Genomic DNA, 15,539 nt, shown 5'->3' with positions numbered 1-15,539 from the left:
TCAACCTGTCCAAGAGGCCTGCTGCCCGCTGCACTCGCCGCCGGGCCGGCCCGCACCCCGCCATTGAGACTGAACGGGGATTATTATTTTTTTTAACTCGGCCTCCGGGCCGGGGCGGGCTTCGCCCCCGGTACCTCCAGCCGCTTCTATTTACGCGCGCCGCGTTCCAACATATTCACCCCGGCCAAGAGGCCTATTCCCCGGCCCGCACCCCGCCATTGAGACTGCATGGGAATTATTATTTTTTTATCTCTCAACCTGTCCAAGAGGCCTGCTGCCCGCCGCAATTGCCGCCGGGCCGGCCCGCACCCTGCCATTGAGACTGAACGGGAATTATTATTTTTTTATCTCTCAACCTGTCCAAGAGGCCTGCTGCCCGCCGCAATCGCCGCCGGGCCGGCCCGCACCCTGCCATTGAGACTGAACGGGGATTATTTATTTTTTTAACTTGGCCGCCGGGCCCGGGCGGGCATCGCCCCCGGTACCTCCAGCCGCTACTATTTCCGCGGGCCGTGTTCCAACACTATTCACCCCGGCCAAGAGGCCTATTCCCCGGCCCGCACCCCGCCATTGAGACTGCACGGGAATTATTATTTTTTTATCTCTCAACCTGTCCAAGAGGCCTGCTGCCCGCCGCACTCGCCGCCGGGCCGGCCCGCACCCCGCCATTGAGACTGAACGGGGATTATTATTTTTTTTAACTCGGCCTCCGGGCCGGGGCGGGCTTCGCCCCCGGTACCTCCAGCCGCTTCTATTTACGCGCGCCGCGTTCCAACATATTCACCCCGGCCAAGAGGCCTATTCCCCGGCCCGCACCCCGCCATTGAGACTGCATGGGAATTATTATTTTTTTATCTCTCAACCTGTCCAAGAGGCCTGCTGCCCGCCGCAATTGCCGCTGGGCCGGCCCGCACCCCGCCATTGAGACTGAACGGGGATTATTATTTTTTTATCTCTCAACCTGTCCAAGAGGCCTGCTGCCCGCCGCAATCGCCGCCGGGCCGGCCCGCACCCTGCCATTGAGACTGAACGGGGATTATTTATTTTTTTAACTTGGCCGCCGGGCCCGGGCGGGCATCGCCCACGGTACCTCCAGCCGCTACTATTTCCGCGGGCCGTGTTCCAACACTATTCACCCCGGCCAAGAGGCCTATTCCCCGGCCCGCACCCCGCCATTGAGACTGCACGGGAATTATTATTTTTTTATCTCTCAACCTGTCCAAGAGGCCTGCTGCCCGCCGCACTCGCCGCCGGGCCGGCCCGCACCCCGCCATTGAGACTGAACGGGGATTATTATTTTTTTTAACTCGGCCTCCGGGCCGGGGCGGGCTTCGCCCCCGGTACCTCCAGCCGCTTCTATTTACGCGCGCCGCGTTCCAACATATTCACCCCGGCCAAGAGGCCTATTTCCCCGGCCCGCACCCCGCCATTGAGACTGCACGGGAATTATTATTTTTTTATCTCTCAACCTGTCCAAGAGGCCTGCTGCCCGCCGCACTCGCCGCCGGGCCGGCCCGCACCCCGCCATTGAGACTGAACGGGGATTATTATTTTTTTTAACTCGGCCTCTGGGCCGGGGCGGGCTTCGCCCCCGGTACCTCCAGGCTTCTATTTACGCGCGCCGCGTTCCAACATATTCACCCCGGCCAAGAGGCCTATTCCCCGGCCCGCACCCCGCCATTGAGACTGCATGGGAATTATTATTTTTTTATCTCTCAACCTGTCCAAGAGGCCTGCTGCCCGCCGCAATCGCCGCCGGGCCGGCCCGCACCCTGCCATTGAGACTGAACGGGATTATTTATTTTTTTAACTTGGCCGCCGGGCCGGGGCGGGCATCGCCCCCGGTACCTCCAGCCGCTACTATTTCCGCGGGCCGTGTTCCAACACTATTCACCCCGGCCAAGAGGCCTATTCCCCGGCCCGCACCCCGCCATTGAGACTGCACGGGAATTATTATTTTTTTATCTCTCAACCTGTCCAAGAGGCCTGCTGCCCGCCGCAATCGCCGCCAGGCCGGCCCGCACCCCGCCATTGAGACTAAACGGGGATTATTATTTTTTTTAACTCGGCCTCCAGGCCGGGGCGGGCTTCGCCCCCGGTACCTCCAGCCGCTTCTATTTACGCGCGCCGCGTTCCAACATATTCACCCCGGCCAAGAGGCCTATTCCCCGGCCCGCACCCCGCCATTGAGACTGCATGGGAATTATTATTTTTTTATCTCTCAACCTGTCCAAGAGGCCTGCTGCCCGCCGCAATTGCCGCCGGGCCGGCCCGCACCCTGCCATTGAGACTGAACGGGAATTATTATTTTTTTATCTCTCAACCTGTCCAAGAGGCCTGCTGCCCGCCGCAATCGCCGCCGGGCCGGCCCGCACCCTGCCATTGAGACTGAACGGGGATTATTTATTTTTTTAACTTGGCCGCCGGGCCCGGGCGGGCATCGCCCCCGGTACCTCCAGCCGCTACTATTTCCGCGGGCCGTGTTCCAACACTATTCACCCCGGCCAAGAGGCCTATTCCCCGGCCCGCACCCCGCCATTGAGACTGCACGGGAATTATTATTTTTTTATCTCTCAACCTGTCCAAGAGGCCTGCTTCCCGCCGCACTCGCCGCCGGGCCGGCCCGCACCCCGCCATTGAGACTGAACGGGGATTATTATTTTTTTTAACTCGGCCTCCGGGCCGGGGCGGGCTTCGCCCCCGGTACCTCCAGCCGCTTCTATTTACGCGCGCCGCGTTCCAACATATTCACCCCGGCCAAGAGGCCTATTCCCCGGCCCGCACCCCGCCATTGAGACTGCATGGGAATTATTATTTTTTTATCTCTCAACCTGTCCAAGAGGCCTGCTGCCCGCCGCAATCGCCGCCGGGCCGGCCCGCACCCTGCCATTGAGACTGAACGGGATTATTTATTTTTTTAACTTGGCCGCCGGGCCGGGGCGGGCATCGCCCCCGGTACCTCCAGCCGCTACTATTTCCGCGGGCCGTGTTCCAACACTATTCACCCCGGCCAAGAGGCCTATTCCCCGGCCCGCACCCCGCCATTGAGACTGCACGGGAATTATTATTTTTTTATCTCTCAACCTGTCCAAGAGGCCTGCTGCCCGCCGCAATCGCCGCCGGGCCGGCCCGCACCCCGCCATTGAGACTGAACGGGGATTATTATTTTTTTTAACTCGGCCTCCGGGCCGGGGCGGGCTTCGCCCCCCCGGTACCTCCAGCCGCTTCTATTTACGCGCGCCGCGTTCCAACATATTCACCCCGGCCAAGAGGCCTATTTCCCGGCCCGCACCCCGCCATTGAGACTGCACGGGAATTATTATTTTTTTATCTCTCAACCTGTCCAAGAGGCCTGCTGCCCGCCGCACTCGCCGCCGGGCCGGCCCGCACCCCGCCATTGAGACTGAACGGGGATTATTATTTTTTTTAACTCGGCCTCCGGGCCGGGGCGGGCTTCGCCCCCGGTACCTCCAGCCGCTTCTATTTACGCGCGCCGCGTTCCAACATATTCACCCCGGCCAAGAGGCCTATTCCCCGGCCCGCACCCCGCCATTGAGACTGCATGGGAATTATTATTTTTTTATCTCTCAACCTGTCCAAGAGGCCTGCTGCCCGCCGCAATTGCCGCCGGGCCGGCCCGCACCCTGCCATTGAGACTGAACGGGAATTATTATTTTTTTATCTCTCAACCTGTCCAAGAGGCCTGCTGCCCGCCGCAATCGCCGCCGGGCCGGCCCGCACCCTGCCATTGAGACTGAACGGGGATTATTTATTTTTTTAACTTGGCCGCCGGGCCGGGGCGGGCATCGCCCCCGGTACCTCCAGCCGCTACTATTTCCGCGGGCCGTGTTCCAACACTATTCACCCCGGCCAAGAGGCCTATTCCCCGGCCCGCACCCCGCCATTGAGACTGCACGGGAATTATTATTTTTTTATCTCTCAACCTGTCCAAGAGGCCTGCTGCCCGCCGCACTCGCCGCCGGGCCGGCCCGCACCCCGCCATTGAGACTGAACGGGGATTATTATTTTTTTTAACTCGGCCTCCGGGCCGGGGCGGGCTTCGCCCCCGGTACCTCCAGCCGCTTCTATTTACGCGCGCCGCGTTCCAACATATTCACCCCGGCCAAGAGGCCTATTCCCCGGCCCGCACCCCGCCATTGAGACTGCATGGGAATTATTATTTTTTTATCTCTCAACCTGTCCAAGAGGCCTGCTGCCCGCCGCAATTGCCGCCGGGCCGGCCCGCACCCTGCCATTGAGACTGAACGGGAATTATTATTTTTTTATCTCTCAACCTGTCCAAGAGGCCTGCTGCCCGCCGCAATCGCCGCCGGGCCGGCCCGCACCCTGCCATTGAGACTGAACGGGGATTATTTATTTTTTTAACTTGGCCGCCGGGCCCGGGCGGGCATCGCCCCCGGTACCTCCAGCCGCTACTATTTCCGCGGGCCGTGTTCCAACACTATTCACCCCGGCCAAGAGGCCTATTCCCCGGCCCGCACCCCGCCATTGAGACTGCACGGGAATTATTATTTTTTTATCTCTCAACCTGTCCAAGAGGCCTGCTGCCCGCCGCACTCGCCGCCGGGCCGGCCCGCACCCCGCCATTGAGACTGAACGGGGATTATTATTTTTTTTAACTCGGCCTCCGGGCCGGGGCGGGCTTCGCCCCCGGTACCTCCAGCCGCTTCTATTTACGCGCGCCGCGTTCCAACATATTCACCCCGGCCAAGAGGCCTATTCCCCGGCCCGCACCCCGCCATTGAGACTGCATGGGAATTATTATTTTTTTATCTCTCAACCTGTCCAAGAGGCCTGCTGCCCGCCGCAATCGCCGCCGGGCCGGCCCGCACCCTGCCATTGAGACTGAACGGGATTATTTATTTTTTTAACTTGGCCGCCGGGCCGGGGCGGGCATCGCCCCCGGTACCTCCAGCCGCTACTATTTCCGCGGGCCGTGTTCCAACACTATTCACCCCGGCCAAGAGGCCTATTCCCCGGCCCGCACCCCGCCATTGAGACTGCACGGGAATTATTATTTTTTTATCTCTCAACCTGTCCAAGAGGCCTGCTGCCCGCCGCAATCGCCGCCGGGCCGGCCCGCACCCCGCCATTGAGACTGAACGGGGATTATTATTTTTTTTAACTCGGCCTCCGGGCCGGGGCGGGCTTCGCCCCCGGTACCTCCAGCCGCTTCTATTTACGCGCGCCGCGTTCCAACATATTCACCCCGGCCAAGAGGCCTATTCCCCGGCCCGCACCCCGCCATTGAGACTGCACGGGAATTATTATTTTTTTATCTCTCAACCTGTCCAAGAGGCCTGCTGCCCGCCGCAATCGCCGCCGGGCCGGCCCGCACCCCGCCATTGAGACTGAACGGGGATTATTATTTTTTTTAACTCGGCCTCCGGGCCGGGGCGGGCTTCGCCCCCGGTACCTCCAGCCGCTTCTATTTACGCGCGCCGCGTTCCAACATATTCACCCCGGCCAAGAGGCCTATTCCCCGGCCCGCACCCCGCCATTGAGACTGCACGGGAATTATTATTTTTTTATCTCTCAACCTGTCCAAGAGGCCTGCTGCCCGCCGCACTCGCCGCCGGGCCGGCCCGCACCCCGCCATTGAGACTGAACGGGGATTATTATTTTTTTTAACTCGGCCTCCGGGCCGGGGCGGGCTTCGCCCCCGGTACCTCCAGCCGCTTCTATTTACGCGCGCCGCGTTCCAACATATTCACCCCGGCCAAGAGGCCTATTCCCCGGCCCGCACCCCGCCATTGAGACTGCATGGGAATTATTATTTTTTTATCTCTCAACCTGTCCAAGAGGCCTGCTGCCCGCCGCAATTGCCGCCGGGCCGGCCCGCACCCTGCCATTGAGACTGAACGGGAATTATTATTTTTTTATCTCTCAACCTGTCCAAGAGGCCTGCTGCCCGCCGCAATCGCCGCTGGGCCGGCCCGCACCCTGCCATTGAGACTGAACGGGGATTATTTATTTTTTTAACTTGGCCGCCGGGCCGGGGCGGGCATCGCCCCCGGTACCTCCAGCCGCTACTATTTCCGCGGGCCGTGTTCCAACACTATTCACCCCGGCCAAGAGGCCTATTCCCCGGCCCGCACCCCGCCATTGAGACTGCACGGGAATTATTATTTTTTTTATCTCTCAACCTGTCCAAGAGGCCTGCTGCCCGCCGCACTCGCCGCCGGGCCGGCCCGCACCCCGCCATTGAGACTGAACGGGGATTATTATTTTTTTTAACTCGGCCTCCGGGCCGGGGCGGGCTTCGCCCCCGGTACCTCCAGCCGCTTCTATTTACGCGCGCCGCGTTCCAACATATTCACCCCGGCCAAGAGGCCTATTCCCCGGCCCGCACCCCGCCATTGAGACTGCACGGGAATTATTATTTTTTTATCTCTCAACCTGTCCAAGAGGCCTGCTGCCCGCCGCACTCGCCGCCGGGCCGGCCCGCACCCCGCCATTGAGACTGAACGGGGATTATTATTTTTTTTAACTCGGCCTCCGGGCCGGGGCGGGCTTCGCCCCCGGTACCTCCAGCCGCTTCTATTTACGCGCGCCGCGTTCCAACATATTCACCCCGGCCAAGAGGCCTATTCCCCGGCCCGCACCCCGCCATTGAGACTGCATGGGAATTATTATTTTTTTATCTCTCAACCTGTCCAAGAGGCCTGCTGCCCGCCGCAATCGCCGCCGGGCCGGCCCGCACCCTGCCATTGAGACTGAACGGGATTATTTATTTTTTTAACTTGGCCGCCGGGCCGGGGCGGGCATCGCCCCCGGTACCTCCAGCCGCTACTATTTCCGCGGGCCGTGTTCCAACACTATTCACCCCGGCCAAGAGGCCTATTCCCCGGCCCGCACCCCGCCATTGAGACTGCACAGGAATTATTATTTTTTTATCTGTCAACCTGTCCAAGAGGCCTGCTGCCCGCCGCAATCGCCGCCGGGCCGGCCCGCACCCCGCCATTGAGACTGAACGGGGATTATTATTTTTTTTAACTCGGCCTCCGGGCCGGGGCGGGCTTCGCCCCCGGTACCTCCAGCCGCTTCTATTTACGCGCGCCGCGTTCCAACATATTCACCCCGGCCAAGAGGCCTATTCCCCGGCCCGCACCCCGCCATTGAGACTGCACGAGAATTATTATTTTTTTATCTCTCAACCTGTCCAAGAGGCCTGCTGCCCGCCGCACTCGCCGCCGGGCCGGCCCGCACCCCGCCATTGAGACTGAACGGGGATTATTATTTTTTTTAACTCGGCCTCCGGGCCGGGGCGGGCTTCGCCCCCGGTACCTCCAGCCGCTTCTATTTACGCGCGCCGCGTTCCAACATATTCACCCCGGCCAAGAGGCCTATTCCCCGGCCCGCACCCCGCCATTGAGACTGCACGGGAATTATTATTTTTTTATCTCTCAACCTGTCCAAGAGGCCTGCTGCCCGCCGCAATCGCCGCCGGGCCGGCCCGCACCCCGCCATTGAGACTGAACGGGGATTATTATTTTTTTTAACTCGGCCTCCGGGCCGGGGCGGGCTTCGCCCCCGGTACCTCCAGCCGCTTCTATTTACGCGCGCCGCGTTCCAACATATTCACCCCGGCCAAGAGGCCTATTCCCCGGCCCGCACCCCGCCATTGAGACTGCACGGGAATTATTATTTTTTTATCTCTCAACCTGTCCAAGAGGCCTGCTGCCCGCCGCACTCGCCGCCGGGCCGGCCCGCACCCCGCCATTGAGACTGAACGGGGATTATTATTTTTTTTAACTCGGCCTCCGGGCCGGGGCGGGCTTCGCCCCCGGTACCTCCAGCCGCTTCTATTTACGCGCGCCGCGTTCCAACATATTCACCCCGGCCAAGAGGCCTATTCCCCGGCCCGCACCCCGCCATTGAGACTGCATGGGAATTATTATTTTTTTATCTCTCAACCTGTCCAAGAGGCCTGCTGCCCGCCGCAATTGCCGCCGGGCCGGCCCGCACCCTGCCATTGAGACTGAACGGGAATTATTATTTTTTTATCTCTCAACCTGTCCAAGAGGCCTGCTGCCCGCCGCAATCGCCGCTGGGCCGGCCCGCACCCTGCCATTGAGACTGAACGGGGATTATTTATTTTTTTAACTTGGCCGCCGGGCCGGGGCGGGCATCGCCCCCGGTACCTCCAGCCGCTACTATTTCCGCGGGCCGTGTTCCAACACTATTCACCCCGGCCAAGAGGCCTATTCCCCGGCCCGCACCCCGCCATTGAGACTGCACGGGAATTATTATTTTTTTTATCTCTCAACCTGTCCAAGAGGCCTGCTGCCCGCCGCACTCGCCGCCGGGCCGGCCCGCACCCCGCCATTGAGACTGAACGGGGATTATTATTTTTTTTAACTCGGCCTCCGGGCCGGGGCGGGCTTCGCCCCCGGTACCTCCAGCCGCTTCTATTTACGCGCGCCGCGTTCCAACATATTCACCCCGGCCAAGAGGCCTATTCCCCGGCCCGCACCCCGCCATTGAGACTGCATGGGAATTATTATTTTTTTATCTCTCAACCTGTCCAAGAGGCCTGCTGCCCGCTGCACTCGCCGCCGGGCCGGCCCGCACCCTGCCATTGAGACTGAACGGGATTATTTATTTTTTTAACTTGGCCGCCGGGCCGGGGCGGGCATCGCCCCCGGTACCTCCAGCCGCTACTATTTCCGCGGGCCGTGTTCCAACACTATTCACCCCGGCCAAGAGGCCTATTCCCCGGCCCGCACCCCGCCATTGAGACTGCACGGGAATTATTATTTTTTTATCTCTCAACCTGTCCAAGAGGCCTGCTGCCCGCCGCAATCGCCGCCGGGCCGGCCCGCACCCCGCCATTGAGACTGAACGGGGATTATTATTTTTTTTAACTCGGCCTCCGGGCCGGGGCGGGCTTCGCCCCCGGTACCTCCAGCCGCTTCTATTTACGCGCGCCGCGTTCCAACATATTCACCCCGGCCAAGAGGCCTATTTCCCGGCCCGCACCCCGCCATTGAGACTGCACGGGAATTATTATTTTTTTATCTCTCAACCTGTCCAAGAGGCCTGCTGCCCGCTGCACTCGCCGCCGGGCCGGCCCGCACCCCGCCATTGAGACTGAACGGGGATTATTATTTTTTTTAACTCGGCCTCCGGGCCGGGGCGGGCTTCGCCCCCGGTACCTCCAGCCGCTTCTATTTACGCGCGCCGCGTTCCAACATATTCACCCCGGCCAAGAGGCCTATTCCCCGGCCCGCACCCCGCCATTGAGACTGCATGGGAATTATTATTTTTTTATCTCTCAACCTGTCCAAGAGGCCTGCTGCCCGCCGCAATTGCCGCCGGGCCGGCCCGCACCCTGCCATTGAGACTGAACGGGATTATTATTTTTTTATCTCTCAACCTGTCCAAGAGGCCTGCTGCCCGCCGCAATCGCCGGCGGGCCGGCCCGCACCCTGCCATTGAGACTGAACGGGGATTGTTTATTTTTTTAACTTGGCAGCCGGGCCGGGGCGGGCATCGCCCCCGGTACCTCCAGCCGCTACTATTTCCGCGGGCCGCGTTCCAACACTATTCACCCCGGCTAAGAGGCCTATTCCCCGGCCCGCACCCCGCCATTGAGACTGCACGGGAATTATTATTTTTTTATCTCTCAACCTGTCCAAGAGGCCTGCTGCCCGCCGCACTCGCCGCCGGGCAGGCCCGCACCCCGCCATTGAGACTGCACGGGAATTATTATTTTTTTATCTCTCAACCTGTCCAAGAGGCCTGCTGCCCGCCGCACTCGCCGCCGGGCCGGCCCGCACCCCGCCATTGAGACTGCATGGGAATTATTATTTTTTTATCTCTCAACCTGTCCAAGAGGCATGCTGCCCGCCGCAATCGCCGCTGGGCCGGCCCGCACCCCGCCATTGAGACTGAACGGGGATTATTATTTTTTTAACTTGGCCGCCGGGCCGGGGCGGGCATCACCCCCGGTACCTCCAGCCGCTACTATTTCCGCGGGCCGCGTTCCAACACTATTCACCCCGGCCAAGAGGCCTATTCCCCGGCCCGCACCCCGCCATTGAAACTGCACGGGAATTATTATTTTTTTATCTCTCAACCTGTCCAAGAGGCCTGCTGCCCGCCGCACTCGCCGCCGGGCCGGCCCGCACCCCGCCATTGAGACTGCATGGGAATTATTATTTTTTTATCTCTCAATCTGTCCAAGAGGCCTGCTGCCCGCCGCAATCGCCGCCGGGCCGGCCCGCACCCCGCCATTGAGACTGAACGGGATTATTATTTTTTTTAACTCGGCCGCCGGGCCGGGGCGGGCTTCGCCCCCGGTACCTCCAGCCGCTACTATTTCCGCGGGCCGCGTTCCAACACTATTCACCCCGGCCAAGAGGCCTATTCCCCGGCCACACGCGGCCGCCGGGCCGGCCCGCACCCTGCCATTGAGACTGCACGGGAATTATTATTTTTTTATCTCTCAACCTGTCCAAGAGGCCTGCTGCCCGCCGGACTCACCGCCGGGCCAGCACGCACCCCGCCATTGAGACTGCATGGGAATTATTATTTTTTTATCTCTCAACCTGTCCAAGAGGCCTGCTGCCCGCCGCACTCGCCGCCGGGCCGGCCCGCACCCCGCCATTGAGACTGCATGGGAATTATTATTTTTTTATCTCTCAATCTGTCCAAGAGGCCTGCTGCCTGCCGCAATCGCCGCCGGGCCGGCCCGCACCCCGCCATTGAGACTGAACGGGATTATTATTTTTTTATCTCTCAACCTGTCCAAGAGGCCTGCTGCCCGCCGCAATCGCCGGCGGGCCGGCCCGCACCCTGCCATTGAGACTGAACGGGGATTGTTTATTTTTTTAACTTGGCAGCCGGGCCGGGGCGGGCATCGCCCCCGGTACCTCCAGCCGCTACTATTTCCGCGGGCCGCGTTCCAACACTATTCACCCCGGCTAAGAGGCCTATTCCCCGGCCCGCACCCCGCCATTGAGACTGCACGGGAATTATTATTTTTTTATCTCTCAACCTGTCCAAGAGGCCTGCTGCCCGCCGCACTCGCCGCCGGGCAGGCCCGCACCCCGCCATTGAGACTGCACGGGAATTATTATTTTTTTATCTCTCAACCTGTCCAAGAGGCCTGCTGCCCGCCGCACTCGCCGCCGGGCCGGCCCGCACCCCGCCATTGAGACTGCATGGGAATTATTATTTTTTTATCTCTCAACCTGTCCAAGAGGCATGCTGCCCGCCGCAATCGCCGCTGGGCCGGCCCGCACCCCGCCATTGAGACTGAACGGGGATTATTATTTTTTTAACTTGGCCGCCGGGCCGGGGCGGGCATCACCCCCGGTACCTCCAGCCGCTACTATTTCCGCGGCCCGCGTTCCAACACTATTCACCCCGGCCAAGAGGCCTATTCCCCGGCCCGCACCCCGCCATTGAAACTGCACGGGAATTATTATTTTTTTATCTCTCAACCTGTCCAAGAGGCCTGCTGCCCGCCGCACTCGCCGCCGGGCCGGCCCGCACCCCGCCATTGAGACTGCATGGGAATTATTATTTTTTTATCTCTCAATCTGTCCAAGAGGCCTGCTGCCCGCCGCAATCGCCGCCGGGCCGGCCCGCACCCCGCCATTGAGACTGAACGGGATTATTATTTTTTTTAACTCGGCCGCCGGGCCGGGGCGGGCTTCGCCCCCGGTACCTCCAGCCGCTACTATTTCCGCGGGCCGCGTTCCAACACTATTCACCCCGGCCAAGAGGCCTATTCCCCGGCCACACGCGGCCGCCGGGCCGGCCCGCACCCTGCCATTGAGACTGCACGGGAATTATTATTTTTTTATCTCTCAACCTGTCCAAGAGGCCTGCTGCCCGCCGGACTCACCGCCGGGCCAGCACGCACCCCGCCATTGAGACTGCATGGGAATTATTATTTTTTTATCTCTCAACCTGTCCAAGAGGCCTGCTGCCCGCCGCAATCGCCGCCGGGCCGGCCCGCACCCTGCCATTGAGACTGAACGGGGATTGTTTATTTTTTTAACTTGGCCGCCGGGCCGGGGCGGGCATCGCCCCCGGTACCTCCAGCCGCTACTATTTCCGCGGGCCGCGTTCCAACACTATTCACCCCGGCCAAGAGGCCTATTCCCCGGCCCGCACCCCGCCATTGAGACTGCATGGGAATTATTATTTTTTTATCTCTCAACCTGTCCAAGAGGCCTGCTGCCCGCCGCACTCGCCGCCGGGCCGGCCCGCACCCCGCCATTGAGACTGAACGGGGATTATTATTTTTTTTAACTCGGCCGCCGGGCCGGGGCGGGCTTCGCCCCCGGTACCTCCAGCCGCTTCTATTTACGCGCGCCGCGTTCCAACATATTCACCCCGGCCAAGAGGCCTCTTCCCCGGCCATACTCGTCCGCCGGGCCGGCCCGCACCCCGCCATTGAGACTGCACGGGAATTATTATTTTTTTATCTCTCAACCTGTCCAAGAGAACTGCTGCCCGCCGCAATCGCCGCCGGGCCGGCCCGCACCCTGCCATTGAGACTGAACGGGATTATTTATTTTTTTAACTTGGCCGCCGGCCCGGGGCGGGCATCGCCCCCGGTACCTCCAGCCGCTACTATTTCCGCGGGCCGTGTTCCAACACTATTCACCCCGGCCAAGAGGCCTATTCCCCGGCCCGCACCCCGCCATTGAGACTGCACGGGAATTATTATTTTTTTATCTCTCAACCTGTCCAAGAGGCCTGCTGCCCGCCGCACTCGCCGCCGGGCCGGCCCGCACCCCGCCATTGAGACTGAATGGGGATTATTATTTTTTTTAACTCGGCCTCCGGGCCGGGGCGGGCTTCGCCCCCGGTACCTCCAGCCGTTTCTATTTACGCGCGCCGCGTTCCAACATATTCACCCCGGCCAAGAGGCCTCTTCCCCGGCCACACTCGTCCGCCGGGCCGGCCCGCACCCCGCCATTGAGACTGCACGGGAATTATTATTTTTTTATCTCTCAACCTGTCCAAGAGGCCTGCTGCCCGCCGCAATCGCCGCCGGGCCGGCCCGCACCCTGCCATTGAGACTGAACGGGGATTATTTATTTTTTTAACTTGGCCGCCGGCCCGGGGCGGGCATCGCCCCCGGTACCTCCAGCCGCTACTATTTCCGCGGGCCGTGTTCCAACACTATTCACCCCGGCCAAGAGGCCTATTCCCCGGCCCGCACCCCGCCATTGAGACTGCACGGGAATTATTATTTTTTTATCTCTCAACCTGTCCAAGAGGCCTGCTGCCCACCGCACTCGCCGCCGGGCCGGCCCGCACCCCGCCATTGAGACTGGAACGGGGATTATTATTTTTTTTAACTCGGCCTCCGGGCCGGGGCGGGCTTCGCCCCCGGTACCTCCAGCCGCTTCTATTTACGCGCGCCGCGTTCCAACATATTCACCCCGGCCAAGAGGAATCTTCCCCGGCCACACTCGTCCGCCGGGCCGGCCCGCACCCTGCCATTGAGAATGAACGGCGATTATTTATTTTTTTTTAACTTGGCCGCCGGGCCGGGGCGGGCATCGCCCCCGGTACCTCCAGCCGCTACTATTTCCGCGGGCCGTGTTCCAACACTATTCACCCCGGCCAAGAGGCCTATTCCCCGGCCCGCACCCCGCCATTGAGACTGCATGGGAATTATTATTTTTTTATCTCTCAACCTGTCCAAGAGGCCTGCTGCCCGCCGCAATCGCCGCCGGGCCGGCCCGCACCCTGCCATTGAGAATGAACGGCGATTATTTATTTTTTTTTAACTTGGCCGCCGGGCCGGGGCGGGCATCGCCCCCGGTACCTCCAGCCGCTACTATTTCCGCGGGCCGTGTTCGTACACTATTCACCCCGGCCAAGAGGCCTATTCCCCGGCCCGCACCCCGCCATTGAGACTGCACGGGAATTATTATTTTTTTATCTCTCAACCTGTCCAAGAGGCCTGCTGCCCGCCGCACTCGCCGCCGGGCCGGCCCGCACCCCGCCATTGAGACTGAACGGGGATTATTATTTTTTTTAACTCGGCCTCCGGGCCGGGGCGGGCTTCTCCCCCGGTACCTCCAGCCGCTTCTATTTACGTGCGCCGCGTTCCAACATATTCACCCCGGCCAAGAGGCCTCTTCCCCGGCCACACTCGTCCGCCGGGCCGGCCCGCACCCCGCCATTGAGACTGCACGGGAATTATTATTTTTTTATCTCTCAACCTGTCGAAGAGGCCTGCTGCCCGCCGCACTCGCCGCCGGGCCGGCCCGCACCCCGCCATTGAGACTGCACGGGAATTATTATTTTTTTATCTCTCAACCTGTCCAAGAGGCCTGCTGCCCGCCGGACTCACCGCCGGGCCAGCCCGCACCCCGCCATTGAGACTGCATGGGAATTATTATTTTTTTATCTCTCAACCTGTCGAAGAGGCCTGCTGCCCGCCGCACTCGCCGCCGGGCCGGCCCGCACCCCGCCATTGAGACTGAACGGGGATTATTATTTTTTTTAACTTGGCCGCCGGGCCGGGGCGGGCATCACCCCCGGTACCTCCAGCCGCTACTATTTCCGCGGGCCGCGTTCCAACACTATTCACCCCGGCCAAGAGGCCTATTCCCCGGCTGCCCGCCGCACTCGCCGCCGGGCCGGCCCGCACCCCGCCATTGAGACTGCATGGGAATTATTATTTTTTTATCTCTCAATCTGTCCAAGAGGCCTGCTGCCCGCCGCAATCGCCGCCGGGCCGGCCCGCACCCCGCCATTGAGACTGAACGGGGATTATTATTTTTTTTAACTCGGCTGCCGGGCCGGGGCGGGCTTCGCCCCCGGTACCTCCAGCCGCTACTATTTCCGCAGGCCGCGTTCCAACACTATTCACCCCGGCCAAGAGGCCTATTCCCCGGCCACACGCGGCCGCCGGGCCGGCCCGCACCCCGCCATTGAGACTGCACGGGAATTATTATTTTTTTATCTCTCAACCTGTCCAAGAGGCCTGCTGCCCGCCGCAATCGCCGCCGGGCCGGCCCGCACCCTGCCATTGAGAATGAACGGCGATTATTTATTTTTTTTTAACTTGGCCGCCGGGCCGGGGCGGGCATCGCCCCCGGTACCTCCAGCCGCTACTATTTCCGCGGGCCGTGTTCGTACACTATTCACCCCGGCCAAGAGGCCTATTCCCCGGCCCGCACCCCGCCATTGAGACTGCACGGGAATTATTATTTTTTTATCTCTCAACCTGTCCAAGAGGCCTGCTGCCCGCCGGACTCACCGCCGGGCCAGCCCGCACCCCGCCATTGAGACTGCATGGGAATTATTATTTTTTTATCTCTCAACCTGTCGAAGAGGCCTGCTGCCCGCCGCACTCGCCGCCGGGCCGGCCCGCACCCCGCCATTGAGACTGAACGGGGATTATTATTTTTTTTAACTTGGCCGCCGGCCCGGGGCGGGCATCACCCCCGGTACCTCCAGCCGCTACTATTTCCGCGGGCCGCGTTCCAACACTATTCACCCCGGCCAAGAGGCCTATTCCCCGGCTGCCCGCCGCA

Source organism: Hippocampus zosterae, chromosome 16 (genome assembly GCF_025434085.1).
Source record: "Hippocampus zosterae strain Florida chromosome 16, ASM2543408v3, whole genome shotgun sequence".
Taxonomy (NCBI): domain Eukaryota; kingdom Metazoa; phylum Chordata; class Actinopteri; order Syngnathiformes; family Syngnathidae; genus Hippocampus; species Hippocampus zosterae.
The sequence above is the reverse complement of the archived record's forward strand: the minus strand, read 5'-3'. Positions refer to the sequence as shown.